Here is a 22,392-nt window from a genome sequence, read left to right as displayed (position 1 = left end):
TCGTCCACCTTGAGGGGAGGCCTTAACCGGCTTTGAAACAGGGTGCCGGGGGGGAGCAGTGACTGGTTTAGGTGTAGCTGAGAGAATTGCTGCTGGTAATGGTGCTGGGAGAGGTGGTGTAGTATCTAGTGTTGCTGGAGTTGGTGCTGCTGGAATTGTTGCATTTGGGCTTGCATTGCCCGCATGCATTGCATTAGATCGTCCAACTGGTTCTGGCGGGTTGCTAGTGGGACAACAGTTGGTTCAGCGAAGTTCGTTTCAATAGGGAGTGGAAGAGGGATGTTCAACGAAGGGGGGTTCAGGGGTGCCATTGCTTGTGGCACATTCAAACTGGGGATCCCATCCACTGAAAGAGGGATGGTGAACTGCCCAATGCACACCACGGGAACATGGAGTTGCTCTCCGATGGTGGCCGTTTTTGTTCCACGTCCGACACTGTTGGAGGAGGCCATGGGTGTTGGAGTTTTTGAAAGAAGGGTAGGTAAGAGAGATTTAGAGGGAGGCTTTTAGAAGCATTCCCACAGACGGCGCCAATTGATGGAGCGCAATCCAGCCGGTCTTAGCTGTCAACGATTTTGCCTCTAACTGGAGCGACGGGGAGCCTGAAACAGAGAAGATGAGAGAACTCCGAGGGGAACCCGGTGAGATAGCTCCGAAGCTCAAGTTAGTATTCTCTCAAAGGCAAAGTAAAGACCAGATGGCGCAAAGTTCACATACCTTGTTGCTGGGGGTAAGGGGCCTTTTATAACAACTTCGCGCACTCACTCCAAAGCCCTTGTCAGGTCGGGTATGATTACCCTTGCTTCTGTCAATTTGGGTGTCGTCCTTCCTACTAGGATAGAACCGCCACTGCTCTTTGTCGGAGCTGTCTCTGTAACTGGAGATGGCGATGTCAGGAGGCGGTGGCAGGTGACCGTTTGGAGCATGGCCGTCAAGCGTCAGATCCCAAGTCAGTCAGGTGCACTGCCCTTGGGTACGGACTTCCTCGGTGTCACGCATGGTACGATTTGTTTGGTTTTGGCGTCCTTGGGGCGATGTGGTGGAGTGGTGAGCGAGGCGAAGTCTTGAGTTCGGAGGTATGTCCTATATTGCTTTAGGGCAGGCCATTTCGGCAAGGTGTCCTAAACTGCTACAAGGTAGGCCAGTTCGGCGAGGTGTGTCCCGAACTACTATAAGGCAGGCCAGTTCGGCAAGGTGTGTCCCGAACTGCTATAAGGCAGGCCAGTTCGGTGAGGTGTGCCGAACAGTTACATGCAGGCCAGTTCGGGTTACTGTCTGGCTTGAGGCCAAAGGGAGAGTTCGAGCTCCTAGTAGAGAGTTCGGACCGCTGGTAGGGGAGTTCAGTCTGCTGGTTTCTCCCCTCATTGCTCGCGCCTTAAACATACTTTTGTGCCAAGCTGTTGCCTTTGCCACGTGTTGCGTAATATTAATATTAGTAGTATACATACTTTTGTGCCGACCAAAATTCTACACTCTATTCGTACTATTAATAGTAGTATAGATAATAAAAAATAAAAAATAAAAATAAAAAGTTTTAATTGATATACATCATCATCTTCGATCTTCATGTTCATATTCGCATGGAAACTCACAACTAAGGGATTATTGTTGATCCTACATCAAAATTTTAAAAGAATATCCAACTACCTTCTGATAGCGACAAACCTGACAACTATTGGATTATAATAATTAACCCAGTGCCCGTAGAAAAATAAAAGATCCGAAAATTGCAGGAAAAGCAGAAGTGCCATGTATTATACAAATCTGGCGCATACCAAACAGATTTATATTAATCCAGTTGCAGGTATCGAACAATCGGTATATGACTCTCAACCCAAGTAGCACCCAATAATAATAGACCTGTTCTTGGTCATAATTTTAGGTTCGTAGGTTCAGGTTCGGGCTTAAAGCATTGGGTCTGACTTTTTTGAATCGAATTCAGTTCGAATCTGACATGATATTATATATTAAATAATAAAAGATATATTTTATTTTATAAAAATATATTTATTTTTTTTTGTTCTTCTCTTTTTTTCAAATAATAGTGGGATGTTTATTATTTTTGAGTTTGGAAGGTTTTTACTATAAATAAAACACTTTTTATGGAATAAAAAAAGAAAAAAATCTATTTTCAAAATTTTGGTCGGGTTCAGGCCTGGGCTCGTGCTCAAGACCTAGGCCCGATGGTGATCGAGCTCGGGCCTGAATGTATTTTATTGATAGATAGACAAAGCCCAACCCATGAACAGGTATACCCACTAAGAGTTGGATACACGTAGTACGTATATAATAAGAACCACTACCATGGCTTTTTAGGGTCATTTACTAAAACACTCCTATAGTTTCATAGATTTGCATAAACCTACCATATAGTTTGCATTCTATTAAAATACCCCTTATAGTTTGCAATTAGTTACTTAATGGACCTTTCATTAAGAACTATTTGTTTTGTCATATGAACATAGTAACATGATCACCTAAATTAAGTGATAAATGTTTAAGGGCAAGGACCCATGGTTGTTTATTCCAAAAGTACCCCTAAACTCAGTGCAAAATGTTCAAGGGTATGGATCCTTAGTTGTTTATTCTAGTGTAGAAAACAAAATTGACCAAATAGAAAAAAATAGAATGGTTGTTTGTGTTTGACTAGGGGCTAAAATGACATTTTTTGTTTTTAGTGAAATTCTTTTGATTAAATTCATTTGAATGGATGTTAGAGTTAAAAGTTAAAACTGCCATTTTCTACTTTCATCTTAACGGAAGATTGATCAAGTAAATTGATTGCAAATTATAGGAAATATTTTAGTAAAACACAAACAAACAAATTATACGATAGGTTTTAGTAAATTTATGAAACTATAAGGGGGTATTTTAGTAAATGATTTTTTTTTCATTTTTAATGGGGCTAGCCCATTCTCCATCCCCTTGATACTCCCAAACTGCACCTACCCATAAGCATTTAACCCATGGGACACTACAACTGTAAATTGGGAATATCTTTTGGATTTACAAATTATGATTCATGAGGAAATGTTGCCAATATACTTAGTAGTGTTTGTGGGTAGGATTCTTGTGGATAGGAGATATAGGATTCCCCAAACTGGTGGTAGTGGGATTTGATCACAGGTCTTTGTTACAACGAGTCAAAGATCCTATCAACTGAGACACCATCAGTTGGTTACACCTTTTGACGCTCAATAACCATTTATTTAATATATTTTGACAAAAATAATTATATTTTCACATGATTTGAACACAACAAACCACAAAGGGGAAATAGCATATAAGGGCAATTTTTGGGGTTTAATATCAATAAAAATAATATATTTAAAAAATTCAAGAATAGGTTAACTTTTTAAAAATAATATCAACAAAGGGCAAAAATACTATTTATCTTCTTCTTCTTTCCATTTGTTCACTAGAGCCGCCGCCCGCCACACCTCCGCCCACCTCTGCTTCCGCCTCTGGTAATGTTGTCGGAGGTGGGTGGAGACAGAGGTGGTGGCGACAACGAGCAGAGGAATGACCACCAATGCCGCCGCTGCCACCTCTGCCTCCGGCCACCTCCAGCAACGTTGCCGAAGGCGGAGGCGAAGGTGGACAGTGGTGGCGGCGGATGGCGGCGAGCGGCAGCTCTGGTGAACAAATGGCAAGAATAAGAAGATGAATAGTGTTTTTATCCTTTATTGATATTACTTTTAAAAAGTTAACATATTTTTGAATTTTTTTTAAATATATTACTTTTATTGATATTAAACCCCAAAAGTTGCCCTTATATGCTATTACTCCAATAACAAAAAGCATTATCCAATGTTGGCCACTAGGTCTATGGGAAATTGAGATCTGCTTCTCATGATGCGTCGCATCACACCGAATTCACAATTATATCCAACCCCATATTAAAAATATCTCGAATAAATAATAAATACAAGTATGGGAGATGTACCCTATGTGCGGTCAGCACATAATCGCGCTGAATCAGGAGCAGATCGAGACTTGTCCTGCCCCCACAACGTCCCTCGTCACATCCTGCCGTGTATTAGAAACATATTCCGATGATAATATTAGGAATGATGATGTCATCACGGGAACATGTTCTCACTACATGGCGGGATGTGCTGTGGACGTTGTGGGGGCTGATTCGGTCTCGTAAAATTAAAATCCGTTTTTTCACAGCCGTTAACTTTTGACTATTTCAAACACGCCACAGTGGGACTCAGTAGTATGGAACACACTACACTTTAGCCACGTCACGAAAAACCCCCTAAATGAATCTGCACATAGGAGTTCGGGCCTGAACTCTGAATCTTGGAAACCATAACCAAATGGGATGATCTTACTCAATATAACTAGATTAGGCTCCAGATGATTGTTCAATTTTGGACCTGCCCGCTGGTGAGTTCTGAATCTGTATTAGCTGATAATTAACCCGCTGGATTTCTTTCTGAGATTTGCAAATTAATACTTTTCTGTGAAACTGAATTGCACGTTTGAAGTCTATAATCAGAAATTTTTCCTGTTGAACTCCATGACAATCCAGTTTTATATCTTGTCAGTAACAGAGATCATTCATTCTGGGCAATAACTTTCCATGCCAATCCTTCATCGCAACTCCACTATCAGACCATCAACCCAGTCGAGTGGAATTAAACTGGCCAGAGCCACTTCTGATCTTACTGGTTTCCCCACAGGGCAGATCGTTTAAGACGCTTATTAACTAACCATCGAAACTGTGCAAATTTTTGTGGGGTTTGATCAAATCATATAGCTAACAGGAGTGCCAGCCATCAACAGAGAAGAAACAAATTAAAACAACGAAAAATAAAGAAAGAATAAGGCAATGACCATTAATTCATGGATAACTGGAAACGACTCGTCTATATCATCGAGTGTCCAGTATTCCAATGTAAAAGCAAGAACAAAGAGACACCAACACAATTATATATCTTAATTTGCTTTTCTGTACTAACAAACAATGAAATTGAAGAAACACTGTGATTATTAGGTCAAAAGTTGAAGCTTAAGCCGTACAAAGAGAAGATTTAACACCTATTTTCTATCCTCAATCTACGAGAATTCGCTCGGCGATTCTCTTTGATCAGCTCCGCACGCGCAGACATTAGCCCGTTGGGAACAAGTGATGAATTGAAAGCCGAACAATCGATCCAATCCTTCAGAAGATCCTCCTGCCCCCATATATCTGGTATCCAAGCATGACCAGCCACCTCGGTCCGATGTCTCTTTAGTCTTTCACGTCCAGAAACCTCCATTGACGCACAGGTATTAATAGTTTCCGTTTTGACGCCAATGGTGGTGGTGGTCGGCGATGGGCCCTGCAATTCTTCAACCCGGTCCTCCTCCATCTGTTGGGGTTTACTGGGTTCTGAAGAAGGTGGAACCTCCAGATATGCACAAGCATCAACAGTTTCTTTTTCAACATCAATGGTGGTGGCGGTGGTCGGCGATGGGACCTGCAGTTCTTCAACCGAGTTCTCCTCCTGCTCTTGGGGTTTCCTGGGTTCTGAAGAAGGTGGAGGAATCCGGTGGCCGGAGTTACTCCGATTCCGGCGACTCATTTTGTTGGGTATAATTTCTAATGAAAGGAGAATAGTTCTGTCTTCTTGGTCGTTTGTTTTCTGGTGCAACAGTGTCGAAGGAGAAGCTTTGAAGATGATATATATATATAGAGAGAGAGAGAAAGAGATTTTTGTGAGCTCGGGAAGAAGCCTCCATGGGAAGAAATGGGTGGGGTGTCAGTTTACACGTCATATATTCTTTTCTGTGGTTTGTGAAATGTGTACGTGTCATCTCAGATTGGAGTCGTCTTTGTGTGGTTTAGTGTCCACGTTAGATAAAAGGTGCAGATAGAGAAAGAGAGAGAGATTCCGGTGGTCAGGGTGACTCCTGGGTGAGAAGTGAAGAGGAGAATTGTGAGGTTGACGTTGAGTTGAGAGTTTGTGATTTTTTTGGGAGTTTGGCCAATGACGTTGGAGGTTTTGATTGGAGACTTTTTGGGTGGTCTAAAGGCTTTTAAAATGAGAAGGTCGGATATAGAATTATATATTTATTAAATTCAACCCAATTTCATTTTATTAGACTGATTGGATGGTGGACCAAAGTAGAACATGAGGAGATTTTTGGTGTGTATACTTAACCACCACCACACTCTCCTTTACACCCTTCATAAACAAAGAAATAACCTCACCCACATCTCTCTCTCTCTCCACCTTTTATCTAAGGTGGCATCTTCTGGATGCATGATTCAACTTTTGAAGAGTAGGGAGTAGGATTAACATCAACAGAGTTCCTACATTTCCATTAAGGCTCAAATTAGAATTGCTGATCCCCCTCTCCCTTCCCATTGTGAAGAATATATGCTAGCTAGTAAATAATAACACCATTGGATATCTTGCCCTAAATATAAGGTGGAAGCCTAGGGTAAAGAAATCCAAAGAGTTGTATAAACTCTTTATCTTGCATTAATTGTTTCTTGTTAGAGTTACCCTTGTCCAAAATAATCTGAACTACATAAAAGAGAATATTCTTCTGATTCTAAACAATTCTAGAGAATAGTTAGAAAGATAAATAGAGGATGACCATGCATAAATTACTACTTCAACTTGATTGCTAATACAGTTAATTACCAACAAACCCATGCTTTTCACTTAGACCATGTTTAGATCCCTAACAAATTTCTTGAGATATAAAAATTAGCAAGAAATCACTTTACCAGATTCCATTGTTTTTGTTTGCAAGTCCAACACAATCTTGGAAAATTGGATCATGGGCTGAATTAAATTAATACATTTTAAGCTTATTGGAAAAGAAAGTTGTATTAAATCCATCATTTGGTTGGATGTGGGTGTCTGAGTGGTTCTAGGAGTTAATGAGGTAGGAGTGTTAAAAATAAAGCCCCTAATCTCATCCAAAGAGTCCATGGAAATGACTTTAGAAAGGAAAATAAACCAGTCATTTTCCCTTTTTTTTTTCAGACCAAACTCTTTTTTCTATTTACTATTATTGATGGCTTGAAAGTTCTACTCTAACCAGGCTATTAGATTAATGACAAACAATTCTTTATATGCTTTCTTTTTCTTTTTTTTTCTTTTTTGCAATAAATCAATCCAATATCAACTAAAATTGGGCCCAAAAAACAAAATGAAAATAATTAATAGCATTATCTTGTATAGAGTTAGAATTAGGCTTAATCTTCATGCTTGTCACTGATTTTTGTGGTCTGACTGTCTGACTCGAAAATTGGACAGCCTGTGCATCAGTGGGCATTAATTAATACACAAGTAGTGAAGGACCAAGCTTGGTGTTGCGCCCTCCTCTTTACTTGGTCAAATGCATGCATTCTAGCCAAGATTTTGTTGCCATATTCAATGTATTCGACGCCTACACGTCCTTGTTATGATTGGATGGAAAATCTTGGGTAATCGTTCCTAGTATCGTCGTATGAATGTCAGAAAATTCTATTATGAAGAGAGAGATTTCTTTTTCTTTTCCTTTTGTTTTGTTTAAAAAAAAACACAAACATTTTATTTGTAGAACAAATTAAGGGGTATTAATCAATGTTATTAGGAATATGTGTAGAGAGAGAGATTTCTTTTTCCTTTTTTCTTTTTTGAACTCTAAGGGGCTTTTATAAACTTAAAAAAACATGTTTTATGTATATAAAACCTTCATTATGTTGCTTTTAGATAACATGAACGATGAATGCATTTTTGTCATTTTGAGTGATTCTGACTCCTAAAAACAAAGAAATCAGAGTCAATCATCCTCATTTTGGTCTCAAATTGGTATCAAATATAATAACATTTATTAGTGTTCTGTTTGGTTTGCAATTAGAATCGCAATTGAATGGGAATTAAAATCCCTTGGAATTGAAATCAGAATTAGAATTGTAATAAGGTAGAATGGGATTTCATTCCGAAGGGAAGGGGAGGGAATGCCATTCCAGCTGGATGCGAATGAGATTCTAATTCCACCCAATCAAATTCTGATTCCGATTCCAAATCCCTATTCCTGCAAATCAAATAGGCCCTTGCAATGTTGGGGTACTTTTGGATTTATAAAAATTTTCAAAAATAATGTGATGGCATTTCATATGTTCGGGGTGTAAAACGTTTACCTAAAAAGTGATTTAAATTTAGGAAAAATCTATGATGCGGGAAAGATATGCTATGGAAAGAGTTTTTACTTTTGACCAATCAAAACCCACCCATGAATTTTGATAAATAATACCTTATTTGCTACCACGCCTATGATTCCAGTTTATTGGTCAGTTGTTTATTGGATATCTTGTTGTTTCCATATCATAGTCGAACCCATAAATTTAAGTCCAACCTGGTAACTAGGAACCCTGATGAGAGCCTAGATCTGCGGCTAACCCATGGTTTTGAAAACCAAACTGGATCGGACAATCAAGATTGGTTGACCTGAGAACCATTCAAATGATTGATTCCATTTCACCCTAAAACCGCTTTTTGGACAAAAAACCGTTGATTTGGTTAGCGATACATTGACCTAGGCGGTTGAACCGTCAACCCATCAACCCAGACAAAAGTTTTGGCCGGTTTTTAGTTTATTTATTTTTTAAATCAGAACGGGCCATCCATTCAAACCAGATAGTTGGACCATTCGGCCAAGGAACCGGTCCCTAGAATGATTCCGTGTCCAGTCCGGTTTTTAAAACCTTGGCATAAGGGTAAGCTTCAGGATTTTGTGTTTTTAAAACCCAATAGCACAACTTCCCAATTTTAGGTTTTGTACTTTTGGGCTTAAGTGTTTTGACTTTAGATCATGTTTTTAAAAGAAATATTTACTAAGTAATTAAAACCCTTTTTCTTCACAATTTTGTTTACTACAGCCCAAAGTTCTAAAGAAGAAAGTTGTTCAAACATAGCCTAGGTCATTGAGTTGGAAGTACGATGATATTCATTAAAATTCACAGGAGGGTTTTGATTAGGGGAACAATTTGGGTTGGCCTAAATTAGCATTTTATACTGCTTCATTCTCAGGTATTCAGGTTAAGTTGATTCAAATTTGCAAAAGCCCAATATGAATCCACCTAAATTGCACTCCCAATAATTTTTATGAACTCGATCTCCTGCACGTGTGCAATGGAAATGTATCTCTTGTCATGGATGTGGCAGATGTTCCCAATACTGACAGTAGTGTCTTGTGGATATGAATGTGAAAACAGTTTGTAGGTAAGAGATTTGTAATGAATTTTGATTGATTAAAGTTTTTCCGATATCATACTTTCCGGCATCATAATATTGTCTAACTATTAAGAAACCAAGACCTAGGGGATCCCTGCTAGTTAAGCAATCATATAAATGGAAGGGTATGTCCAACGTCAATTTAGATTTTCACTCAAACAGGTGATCTGTTGGGCATGCATATTTGTTCAGTGACCCAGTTCATATCAAGATATATTTGTTGTTTCAAGTGAGGGTGACTCCTGTGGGTTTCTTTTCTCTGAGACAACTACCTCATCTCTTTCGTTATCTTTGTTTCTAATGCAAAGGAGTTTTTGGGTTCTTCCCCATCTTGTATTCATGGAATAACTTTTGGCTTAATAAATCTTGCCACGTAGACTGATTCTTTGGGCAATCAATCAAAGCCGTCCAACTGGCTATATGCTCCTTGTAGTCTTCATGAACCCCATTTGCCATGCCACCTTGAATTGAAAGCTTTTCTTGATTAATATTATAAATTCAAAGTTTAAATTTTATGGTTAAAGTTAGTCCATTTTACTGCATTTGTAATGGCCATATGGCAAGGTTTTTTAGGTTAAAAATTGTTCCATGGATGAAGGTTGGTACCACAAACAACAAATGGACTAAAGAATCCTATTTTACCCAAGGTTTAAAATATTGATACTCCTGATATGCAAATTTTGCATATCAAGAGTTTCAAATAATACATGGAAATTTATGATACAAGCATGAATTATGACCACACAACCTCCTTGTGTCTTGTATTAGTATGTGTTCTCCATTATGTCATCTGGTTCCATTGAAAAATTTAGATTCATTCCATGAATGACAACATAGAAGTATGATAGATGTTATTAATGTGCAGATGCAAATGTTATGAGGTTGGTATGAGGAGTACTTTATGAGAAACATATTCGCATTTTCCTCAGGATTCTACCGTGAAGTTAGAGGCTGAAAATTTTCACTTTGTCCTATGAAAGAAGTGATTCCCACATACTATTATGACCTCTTTTTCAATACTTTTTAGTTCTGACAAGTTATCAGGGTATCACAATCTGAGTGGGGCTTCGGTCAGTGCAATGCCAGCTTGAACAGCCTTCACAGACATGCATTGAGAATATCTTTATATTATGTGCTCTATTTCATATGTAAGATTGCAAAAGGTTATTCCAATGGTGTAAATATGGTCTTGCACCGACCAAAGCTGAATTCTCACAATCTATCATTTGGGCTTAATTTGGGAAGAGGGCAAATACAAATGTATACAGTATAAATATATACAAAATAATATAAAATATAAGGTTTTTGCAATCTATATGTATTTATATTCCTTCCAAACTGAGCCTTAAAATATTTCAACCCAGCCATTTCTTAATACGAATTCACATTGGCGCCACACAGAGCATGCCCCACATGCCCCCCACAGCACGTCCCAACTGTGTATTGAGAACATCCTCCCTATGACAAGTACTAGAGATATTCCCAATACAGGATGAGATGTGCATGTAATGCGTCAATCTGAACTCTGTTAAAACATGTGCCCTAAATAACCTGATATGATACGCTTCATACGCCTTAGCCACGATTTTCACATTGAACACCAAATTAAACTTTCGATGACCAATATTGCTGGAAGAAAAATCAATACAACGTGTAGCATAAGATTGATGTGGACCAGGGAGTCGATTACATGGTCCCTCCATGTGACCAAAATAGAGTGGGTCATGTAGGAAAGTTCCCCATTTACTTGGGTTCATAGGGCTGAAAATAAGTCGGATCCGATTTGAATCCGAATTCGATTCAATAAGAGTCGGATTAGATATCTCTAATAACTTGGATCGGATAAAAAAATCAAACTGTTTAGTTAATGGATCAAATTCAGATGCATCCCAATCCAATCCGCCATAATCCAATTCCGATATATTAGTTATAAAATATTATACATTATATCATCAAAATTTTTATTACAATTATAATCAAATTGGGATATCCAAATTCAAATTCGAAACATACTCTTCAAAATCCGACAGATTCTTATCAAATTCGGATTGGTAAGGTTTCTTGATCCACCAACCGGTGGAGTCTTCATCTACAATATTAAGGATCAAGAAAGACGATAATGGAGTTCTCATTCATTTGTTTTCTCCACCAACTTTCGAAGGGTTTATTACATTCAATGTTGTAAGACGTGAACTTAATATTCTAAGCATTATTCAATGAAGTTTTGCCATTTGGCTAAAAAAATGGATCAATGAGTTCATTCTAGCTATGAAAATCATCAATTAATCGGAACCCAAAAAGGTGATTCCAATTATTTCTGCCACATCGAGAAATCTTTTGGTCAATCCAGCCAGTAGGTCAGTCATGTATTCCGTCTACCAGCACACCTTGGCTTCCTTAGTCCTGGTGCTCATGCAGGCTGTCTTTGCACTAGTCTACCTAGTCCCTGCCGAATACTGTAATACCAACATCATCACCTGCCTTGCACGATTGCAACTGGGAGGCATAGTGTAGGCTTTGATATCATTTGATATATGTCTTAGGAGAACTCACCCCTAAAAGCTAACTGTTAGAGGGAGGTAACCCAAGCACATATATACCCCACAACAGCATCCCATTCTACCGATGTGGGATACCTCACATTAGCATCCCATACTAACAACATGGGATAAATGGATCGTAACATATTCCTATTATTATTCTAAGGTTCTACCTCAAGTTTTTATAAGTATTATTAGCCATATAACATAAGGTGATATATTCCTATCTTCTGACTCAAGTGATTAGCTAATTATGGTAAATTACAAACTAGCACCTTTTAATGATACTAAACCGGTCAAGGGTCCGGTTACTGGGTCAAATGGTCCAATTGTTCGAACTAAATGTTCAGACCATTCTAACAAAAAATAAAAAATGATCAAAACCATTCGAACGATTAATTGCCCGATTCAGCGGTTCACTGACCAAAATCAACAATTTTGAGGAAAACAAAACTGGTCACCTGACCAGTTCCCGATTTTCCGGTCCGGTCCAGTTTTGAAAACCATGCTTTTATTTGTGAGAAAATCTCGCCCTTAACTTTCAGATTCTAGCATTTTGCCCCCACCTATTAATGCAAAGATAAAATCACAAGAATGTCTATTCATAATATTTGTATTCTTTTGTAATTTTTGCTTTTCCGTACTGTCTTCTTTTTCTTTGTGTGCAATCTCCTGTATTTTTTTTTTTATTTTAATGTTTTTTTTTATATTTTCGTTTTTTTCTGTTATATTTCCTGCAATTTTATATTTTATATTTTCTATTTTTCTATTTTATAATTTTCTTTACAAAATTGTCTTATATAGTAATAATAAGGGCAGTTTGAGATTTTAGCTAGAAATATTTAAACACATAACAATTACATGAACATATTTTTTGAAACTTGAAGGTGGGTATTTGTAATAAAAGAAAGTTAGGGGAATAATGTACTGTTCCTATTTATTAAAATGTCAGAACTGGACTGAACCGTCATTCTCCCTTTGGTATTTAACTGGGTCACTGGTTGAATGCTCTGATCATCAGGTTCAATCATTTGATTCATTCAAATTAAAAAAGGCAAAGAGAAAAATTAAAAAAAGGGAACAATTCCAAAATGACTTTGGACTGGGTTTGGTATTTAACTGGGACACTGGTTGAAAGGTCTGATCATCAGGTTCAATCGTTTGATTCATTCAAATTAAAAAAGAAAAAAGAAAATAAAAAAATAGGGAACAATTTCAAAATGATTTTAGACTGAGATCGGCTTCAGTCAGTGTAACGCCTGTGAACAGTCTTTACAGCCTTGCATTTATTTCATGGGACATATTCCTATAATCGTTGTTTGAACGGGCTTTGCACGGACTAAATCCGATTTCCTTGGACTTGTTCAATTTGGCGGGATTCTGACAATAACAATGACCTATCAGTGCATAAATCGATGACCTATTATTGATAAATAAAATAAAATGAACAAATGAAGAAAATGACAACAACAAAAATATGAAAAAAAAAAAGAAAATAAGATGGTAAAAATGTTCTTTTACTGACATTGGAGGGTGTTGACCAGAATGTTTGGAATCGTGGCCGTTTTAAAGAAATGGTGTCACATCGGATCCACATAGGCGATTAGTAAAAAATCAGGCATATCTCAAAAATTGTCACCCCACCGATGCATAAAATGCCAATAGTTTCTCCCAATGTTTGACTGATGTGTATCTTATGTGGTGCTTACCTCTCAGCACATATATGAAAAACGGTGACAAAATCACCTTATCAAACAACATAGTGTTGTTCACTACTTATGTGGTAGAAGTGCCCACGCTTCCAAACACCATGCAAGTATATGTTTGGCAGCATTGATGCTGCAGATACAATGGTGCTACTGATGTGTGAGTTGGAAACACTGTTTGCTAAGAAAATGGTGTTTTATTTATTTATTTTTGTTTAGAAACGTTGCTGCTAAATAGGACGTTTCCTGGAACAACAACACCACTTTCTGCTTGGTGCCAGTGCTCCATATCTGTTTTCAACATTGGTACCCATTATAAGAAGTCCATGTCACTGTTACATCACGTTATCGTTGGCAGCAATGAGTTCCAATCTGAAAAAAATGTCAAATTTGGCGTTACTCCAAACCATGCCGTCTGGATTTCCAAGGCGTGGCTTGGAGCACCGATTTATGGAAAAACTGTTCCAAACATATTAACGTTTTTTGGAGCACTATTTTTTTCCAATTTGGTGTCACCATTTTCTGGAGCAACGACATCAATGCCAAAGAGATGCTAATATATTGTTTTGTTTAAAAAGCAATTGCCACATCAGAAAAATTTAAGCTTTTGTATCTTTCTATACTATGGTTAGGCTGTCTTTGGTTGTAGAGTGTTTGTTTGCAATACAAACACCAAAATGGGGTATTTATGTGTTTGTGTTTACAAGCATTTATTTGACATGTAAAAAAGTAGTGATTAACATTATAAAAAATGTATTGTTTTGACATATTTGTACTTTGAAAAGAGAGTATTATATATTTTTTTGATATAATTTTGTATTTTTTTACAATCAGCTTTTTAACCAAAGTTAAGGTATTGAAGTATAAGGTAGTTTGAGCATTTAACCATGGGGCCCACACTTAGCACTGATTTCAAACAAAAGATTGAAATTGATTGGGTAAACTCAATTTTTATTTCTTGAATGGAAACAATAAAGAGATTTTTATTAGAAAAGAAGGTTCAAAAAAACCTCCAAAATAGGGAGGAAACAGGAATTGACAATTTGACATATACAAACCCAATACGGTGTAGGTAGAAAAGTGCACCAGTACAAGACAGATTCGCAAACACACACCTTGGCTAGCCTATCAGCAATCAAATTAGAAGATATTGAGGTCCAGCGGAATGTAACTAAAGGACTTGGCCTCTGGGGACCGTCTCAGGATCAATAACCAGCTAATCACAGTCTAGGTGTCACATCTAACCAGAAGACCGTTGAAACTCATCAAGAATGAGAATCTCGATCCCTTCCAGAAGGGAACATAATCTCCATCATAACAGAATTCCCCCACTGTTGTAGGCCAAAATCACATGAACTCTACTGCTCCTGAAGGGAACATTCATCAAAGTTGAGTTTTGAGTTTGATGTTTTTTTTGGTAATAAATAAAAAATATAAGTTTATTGATAAAAAGATGAGTACATCAACCAGGGTGATGAGGAATCACCACAACAAACCAAGAAGAGACAAAAAAAATACCAAGATCCTCCTTTGGAATTCCTTCAAATTCTGGAAGTACAAGCACCCAATCTATTATCCTTTTCCCACATAAAAGAGTGGTTTTATCTCTTCTTCAAGGTATGTTTTCAAAGATCCTTTTGTTTCTTTCATTCAACAATTCCCAACATATGACAAAAGGAACACAGATTCAAACTATCTTTGCCTTAATATTTCCTCTCATTGTAAGCCAGCAAGCAAAAATGTCTCCAGTAGTCCTTGGTTTCGCCATATTAGTTCTGAACAGCCCAAAGACATCCCCAAATGAACTTTTGAGTATGAGCAATCAAAGCACAGATGTAGAACATTCTCCTGCGCAGCTTCACACAAGTAACACCTTCCTGCTAGTTGGATGTCCCTGCTTTGGATGTGATCGAAAGTTTAGATACTTTCCAAGGCCACTAGCCAAGGAAATGCTTCCACGCTTGGTGGAATAGGGTTTACCAAACTCCCTTCACCTCAGATCTCTCCACTTGATTCCTTAGGAAAGCCTCGTAAAATGATTTAACTAAAAAAATGCCATTGTTGGATTCCTTCCACCATCTTGCATCTCAACTGATTGTACTTTTGAGAGCAGAACCACACACTCCCTAACCTCCCAATCCAAAAGGGGCCTTTTGAATTTTGGGCACCACCCCTTGAATTACTTCAAAACTTTCTGCAATAGAGGTGCTCTTTTTGCTTTACTTACACAACACGGAAGAAACTTGTCTAGGAGGATCAATGTGCTTTCTAGATAGGTGGAACCAAGCAGCAGAGAACCACTACAAATTCATTTCTAGGCTAGATTTATTCGTAATAGATTTCTCTTACAAATTCAGTCATTCAAAATTCAGAAAATTCAGCATCTCTGTTACATCAACACCACAGAATAGTCAACAACTAGCTTAATAGTTTGTAATAAAAATTGACCAATCTCCCTTTGAAGTGCATGAATATGAACATTTGGAGTTGAAAGATTACCTGGGTCTGGCAAAGCCCAACAGATTAAAATTACATTTTTTACTGAGTAACTAAACAGACTGAATTCTAGACAGCTTAAATATGATAAATTAGTTCATTCATAGACTCATAGATCTTGTACAAATATTACCCCACAACACAGTTATGTGACGACAAAAAGTTCATGAAAAAGTTTAGAATCTTCATAAACTGTTTCTTCAGGAATTCATACCGTAATTATATCAGAGATACCGCGAACGCCTTGTCGAAGTATATCATCAGCCAAATTAAATGCTTCAGTCACAGGAGTGGATGGGGAAACTGCAGTCAGTAACTTGTCATTAGGAATGACAATCAATGTATCATCATTGTTTCTCAATGTTGCAATTCCTTCCTGTGCTTGAACTGTCCGCCTTCGCCCCTCAAAAGAGAAAGGGGTTGTAACAATACCAACAGTCAAGATACCCATTGACTTTGCAATCCCTGCAATTACTGGAGCCCCACCAGTGCCAGTTCCCCCACCCATGCCAGCCTGCATGTAAAAGCTTAGATCACGTAAAGGGAAAAACATAGAAGAAAAGATATTGAGCAGTTTGCACATCATTGGATATGGAACGGATTTTTTTTCCATTATTAACTAAACATATTAAAAGAAAAAGGAGAAAAGAGGAACAAATTATGAAAGATAAGATTTGCAAACTCATCATAGCAATACAATTGGCTGCCCTTATACCGAACAAAAAACAGTGACAATTGATTAGGCATCAAAATGCATGATTACTAGCATAGAATTTCACACTCCACAAATACCAATTAGCAGAGACATCCAGGGATCTATCAAAATATTATAACTTATTTTGGAATACAACAGTTTATCACAAAATATATCTATAATTATTTTTGTGTTTTTGATAAATATTCTAAAATTATTACATAATGTCATTATAATGTATAAATAATTGTTCATTTTTTAAAATTTTTCTTTATAAAGATATAGATGAAAAGTGGGAACTAGAGATAATTTAGGAGATAAATAGGAGTTAGAGTTAGTTAGAGATATTTTTGGATAATGTGGGGGATAGTTAGTTTCCTAATAAAAAGGAGAGGGAAAAAGGAGATAAGCCATGCTTAGGTGGCAACTGCATGGCCTTCTAAAGGCAATTTTAACCCTCTCTAGAATGGCTGAGTTGGGGTAATGGGGCAAGGAGAGGCCATCCAAAGTGTCATGTTCTACTTTATTATATACTAGTGTGACCTCGGTGATGTACACGATTTGTTAAACGAAAGCTAAACAATAGAAACACCTAAGAGTATACAATTGTTTTTTATTTTTAAAATTTTAAATAATTAATAATAATTATTTATATTTTATATACTACTTCTAATAATTTTTTTTACAATATAAAAATAATAATTAATTTCAGCTAGGGTTATTCATCAAATTGATGAACCCGACTAATTTGACCCAAGTTGGTCAATTTTCTAGTATTTCCAATCGGCTTTGGTTCAACAATTTCCCAACCTGACCAATTTTCTAGTGTTCCCATCCATGCCTTTCCACCATACTGGGGACGAAGAAAAAAAGAGATAAAAGACAAAAAAATTATTGGATTGTGTTATCATTCACTATGATAATACAAAAGCTACAAAAAGCAAAAAATTACTGGATTGTGGTGGTTCTAGCGCCATTCGTCATTGATCAGAGTCGACTTCCGCCGGACCTCCACCGTTCGGTATTGGCAGTGACCACCGTCGGTGACGATAGCGATGGCAGCCTGTCCGAAAGGGATTGAGTTAAGTTAAAAACATGGATAAACATGTAATTTTGCATAGGGGTATAACGGGCATTTTACCTTTTAGTTACACTTACTCAATTTTCAAATAGTAAGGATAGAGTTAATCAATTAGCTAAACCATAAGGGTAGTTTAAGAAGTTTAAATTTAATTTTTTTTAGTTTAAATCTTTTGAACCGACTTACCAAACCGAAAATTGAATTAAATCGATACAACCTAAGTTGGCCAATCTTCACTAATGGTTATTCGATTTCGGGTGACCAATTTCCCAACCTAACTGGGTCAATTTGGTTGGCCAAAATGCCTACAACTGAACTCAACCAACCTATGAATATTCCTAATTTTAGCTAAGTCTAGTCTCTAATAAATAACAATAGTTTAATCTCCAACAATTATTGAAAATTTATAGCGAAAACACACAATTATTGAAAATATATTGATAATGAAAATACAATAAATAAATAATAAAAATACAATAAATATAAAAATATAATAAATACTAAAAAATATATTAAACTAGTTAATAAATAGTATAATCTCAAATAATAGTTTAAACTATAATAAATATTAACCAATAAATTTTAACAAACATACAAAAAGTACAATAAATTAAATTTAAAAAGATAAAATAATAGTAGTTTAATTTCTAATAATTATTAAAATTTTCTGTTAAGTAACAAAAAAAAAGATGTATACATAATTATTGAAAATGTATTGTGATGTAGCGCAATCCGGTCACTCCTAGCTGGCACTCGCGTGGCTCCTGAAAGGTACCAAAGAAGAAGAAAACTCCCAGAGGGAGTTACCCGGCGGGAACACTCCAATGATTAAGTTAGTACCCGATAGGAGAATCAAGGAGAAAATGAAGGCTAAGAGTGAAGATAGAGCGCATATAGAAGATGAAGATACCTCTCCTCCCTGATACTAAGCTCCTTATAGCAGAAATCCGTTACCACTGGCCCATTGGCCTCTGACAGGGCGGGTATAATTGCCACTGCCAACCTATAGCAGCCGTTATTGGCAGGGCTGAGCTGGCACATGCGGGGCCGTCACTGTTGGGTACGTGCCTGTCAAGTGTAAGACACCTTCTAAATGTGACAGGTACGATGCTGCCTAACGAGGGGCATGGCTACTGTCTCCAAGCTTGTCGGGTATGGTGATTGGGGAGGAAATCCCCATGATCTCCTTCGTGCAGCTTGCCGAGCTACCACATACCGGGCTACATTGAGGCATATCGGTCCCTACCTCGAAGCACCGAGGTGCTCCCTCCCAAGGGGGGGGGGGGAGGAAGCTTGGGGTTCCTTAGGGGGGGAGCCCGGGCTCTCCGAGCTAGGTGGGAGACTTACTCACTGAGGTGTTAGTCCTCGGCGAGTTGTCAGTCTTCGACCCGACGCTTCCTTCCCGTTGAGTCAAGATCGTGCTGTTAGGCTGAACTGTTCACCAAGCTAGGTCATGCGCACGTGTTCTTAGGCCACGGGGTTGGGCCAAACCGTCCTCCATCAATTGCCCCCCACTCCCCGTGCTAGGGACGGGGCCCTAGTGCGAGGCATTCACGGTTCGCTGGGTGGGTTTGGCTCAGTACTCACACTATCGCGTTAGACGGCTTAACGGCCGGACTGGTTGGGTTCTCGGTTTTTTATGGGAAAAAACCAATGTCGCGTGCAACTCACGCGCAGACGTCATGCACTTTATGCTGTGCGGATGCCAAAAAACGCGCTAAATCAAATTCGCATTGAGAGTCCTGCAGTCGGTTTCTTTGAGGTCCGTTGGATTGATCCAATCTTAACCGTTGGTCACCGGGCCCCGCATCTATAAATAGCGGGGTTTTGACATTCTCTTCGCTGCTAAGTATTTTTTGCCTTGAGCTCACGTCTAAGGTCTCCAGCTCGGGTCTTTTAGCTAGGTTTCGCCCATTTCCGGTGAGTCCCTGAGTCATTCCTTTCTTTTTTCTTTCTTCTTTTCTTAGCCCGTTCTCCTTTATGTCTAGTGAGAGTAGCTTTTCGGATGCCCGAGGTGGGCACCTCGGGTCATGGTGACCCTTCCTCGGCCCAGCCTTCCCGCGAGGCACGGGCAGCCTCGGGTAAGTTGGCGTCCACCTCTCATCGAGGTCGGATGCCGGACCAGTTCGGTCCCTCTACCCTAACGCCGAAGAGGCTTCAAGACCTTGTCTAGCAGTTCAACCTTCCTTCTGAATACTCCTACAGCCTTCCCACCGGCAATTTCCCCTGGGAGCACGGTCCGGATGAGGTCGTGATTTTTAGGGAACAGCTCGTCGGCGGGCTTCGTCTCCCTCTTCACCCCCTTATCCCCGAGGTGTTGGGGCGTTTCAATATCATGCTGGATCAGCTCCACCCCAACTCCATTCTGAATTTGGTGGGAACCATTTCCCTTTACCACGAAAAGTAGTTCTCTTTGGACACGGTCATACTCTGCTCCATACTGCTGATAAAAAACAGTGCCTCTAGTGTTCTCCCTGAGCATGGGCAGGTCTACTACTTGCCTCCTCGCAGAGGCTTCAAGCTATTGCACAAGTTTCCAAGCAAGGTCCCGGCTTGGAAGCGGAACTACTTTGTGGTCCGGGCCAACACAGGGTGGCCCTTCCTCACCAGCCGGAGGGTGGCTACCCAGGCGACCAACATCGCCCTCAATCAACAGACTTGGGAGACCTTCCATTCGTGGGCTTAGGCTGAGCTCGATCATCGGGAATACATCACTGAAGGGAAGCTCATTCAAGCCGGTTTGAGCTCGGGTAGGTTTATTTCTGTCTTTTGGTGCTTTGCTTTTATCTGCTTGTCATTTTTTGGGGTTTAATGACGCCAACTTTGTTGTAAGCCCCATGGATTAGGAAGAGAGAATCACGGCTACCAAGCTCTTCAACCAAATGAAGAGGAGGAAAAAGCAGATTGCCAAGAAGACTACCAAAAAGGCTCGTATGGGGTCACCGAGAGTTCCCTCCCCCGAACCTGATCATTCTCGGGTTCTTGCCCCTGAGACCGAGCTCAACAATGCCCCTCCGGTGATAGATTTGGAGGGTGATGTTCCACCCCAAAGACCTGAGGCTGCTGGGGGCTAGAGAACGAGTCAACCGGGGCTACTGTTGAGGCTACGAGCTCTGCTGGGGCGACTGCTGAGGCTACAGAGGGGTCGGCTCAACATACTGCAGGCGCGGCGGCGTCCAACTCAGGGACCGAAGAGGAGGAGTCCATCTTGGATCCCGAGGTCAGCCTCGACCAAAGTAAGAGGGGCGTCATCAACGCAAAAGTTGTGAGTTAGGCCGAACTCTCCCCAGGTCAGCTCGGGGGTCGCGCTGCAACCCACCTCATGGTGGTAAGTTTGTTTTCCGTGAGCCAACACTCTATCCCACCCCCCCCCCCTTCTTTCTCCCTCTCTCTTTTTTTTTTTTTTGCTGACTAATTTCCTTCTGCTAGGCGAACACTGCCGTGCACGCCTTAACTTTCCAATCTGATAAACACCTGAGGCGCGCTTTGGCTACTGAAGAGTCATCCCGCGTGGCTTATGCCGAGCTGAAGGCAACATAGGACAAGGTCCAACAATTGGAGGAAGAAGCGGATTGCCAAGAAGACTGCCAAAAAGGCTCGTATGGGGTCACCGAGAGCTCCCTCCCCCGAACCTGATCATTCCTGGGTTCCTGCCCTTGAGACCGAGCTCAACAATGCCCCTCCGGTGATAGATCTGGAGGGTGATGTTCCACCCCAAAGACCTGAGGCTGCTGGGGGCTGGAAAACGAGTCAGCCGGGGCTACTACTAAGGCTACGAGCTCTGTTGGGGCGACTGTTGAGGCTACAGAGGGGTCGGCTCAGCATACTGCAGGCGCGGCGGCGTCCAGCTCAGGGACTGAAGAGGAGGAGTTCATCTTGGATCCCGAGGTCAGCCTCAACCGAAGTAAGAGGGGTGTCATCAACGCAGAAGTTGTGAGTTGGGCTGAACTCTCCCCAGGTCAGCTCGGGGGTCGCGCTGGAACCCACCTCATGGGGGTAAGTTTGTTTTCCATGAGCCAACACTCTATCCCACCCCACCTCTTTCTCCCTCTCTTCTTTTTTTTTTTTTTTTTTGCTGACTAGTTTCCTTCTGCTAGGCGAACACTGTCGTGCATGCCTTAACTTTCCAATCTAACAAACACTTGAGGCGCGCTTTGGCTGCTGAGGAGTCATCCCGCATGGCTTATGCCGAGCTGAAGGCAACACAGGACAAGGTCCAACAGTTGGAGAATGCTGCTGCCACCCAGAAAGGTCTGAACGACATCTTGGCACTATAGAGGGAGGAGCTGGCCCGGGAACGAGACAGACTGAAGGCCGAGGTGAACGGGCTCCGAGTTGGTTAGGAAGCCCTAAAGCTCGAGGTGGAAAGCCTCAAAATGGCCTAGAAGGCTTCATAGCTCAAGATCCAGGCCCTCAAGGAAACCAAGGAGGCCCTAGAGAGCGAGGTGGAGTCTCTCAAGGCCGACATCGAGGAGAAGACAGAGATCTTTCACGATGCTCCGGAACCGACCACGGTTCAGTTCGTCATCGACTACGTCAATTCCTCGAGGTTCGACAACGTAATGTCAAAGGCCTACCATAGGGGGTTCAAGCTCGGTCAATGGTGGATAAGACATACCTACCCCAATCTGGATATAAGTGCCTTCAC

This window comes from Nelumbo lutea, chromosome 2, assembly GCF_056320005.1.
Source record: "Nelumbo lutea isolate HS-2025 chromosome 2, American lotus-T2T, whole genome shotgun sequence".
Classification (NCBI taxonomy): domain Eukaryota; kingdom Viridiplantae; phylum Streptophyta; class Magnoliopsida; order Proteales; family Nelumbonaceae; genus Nelumbo; species Nelumbo lutea.
The sequence above is the reverse complement of the archived record's forward strand: the minus strand, read 5'-3'. Positions refer to the sequence as shown.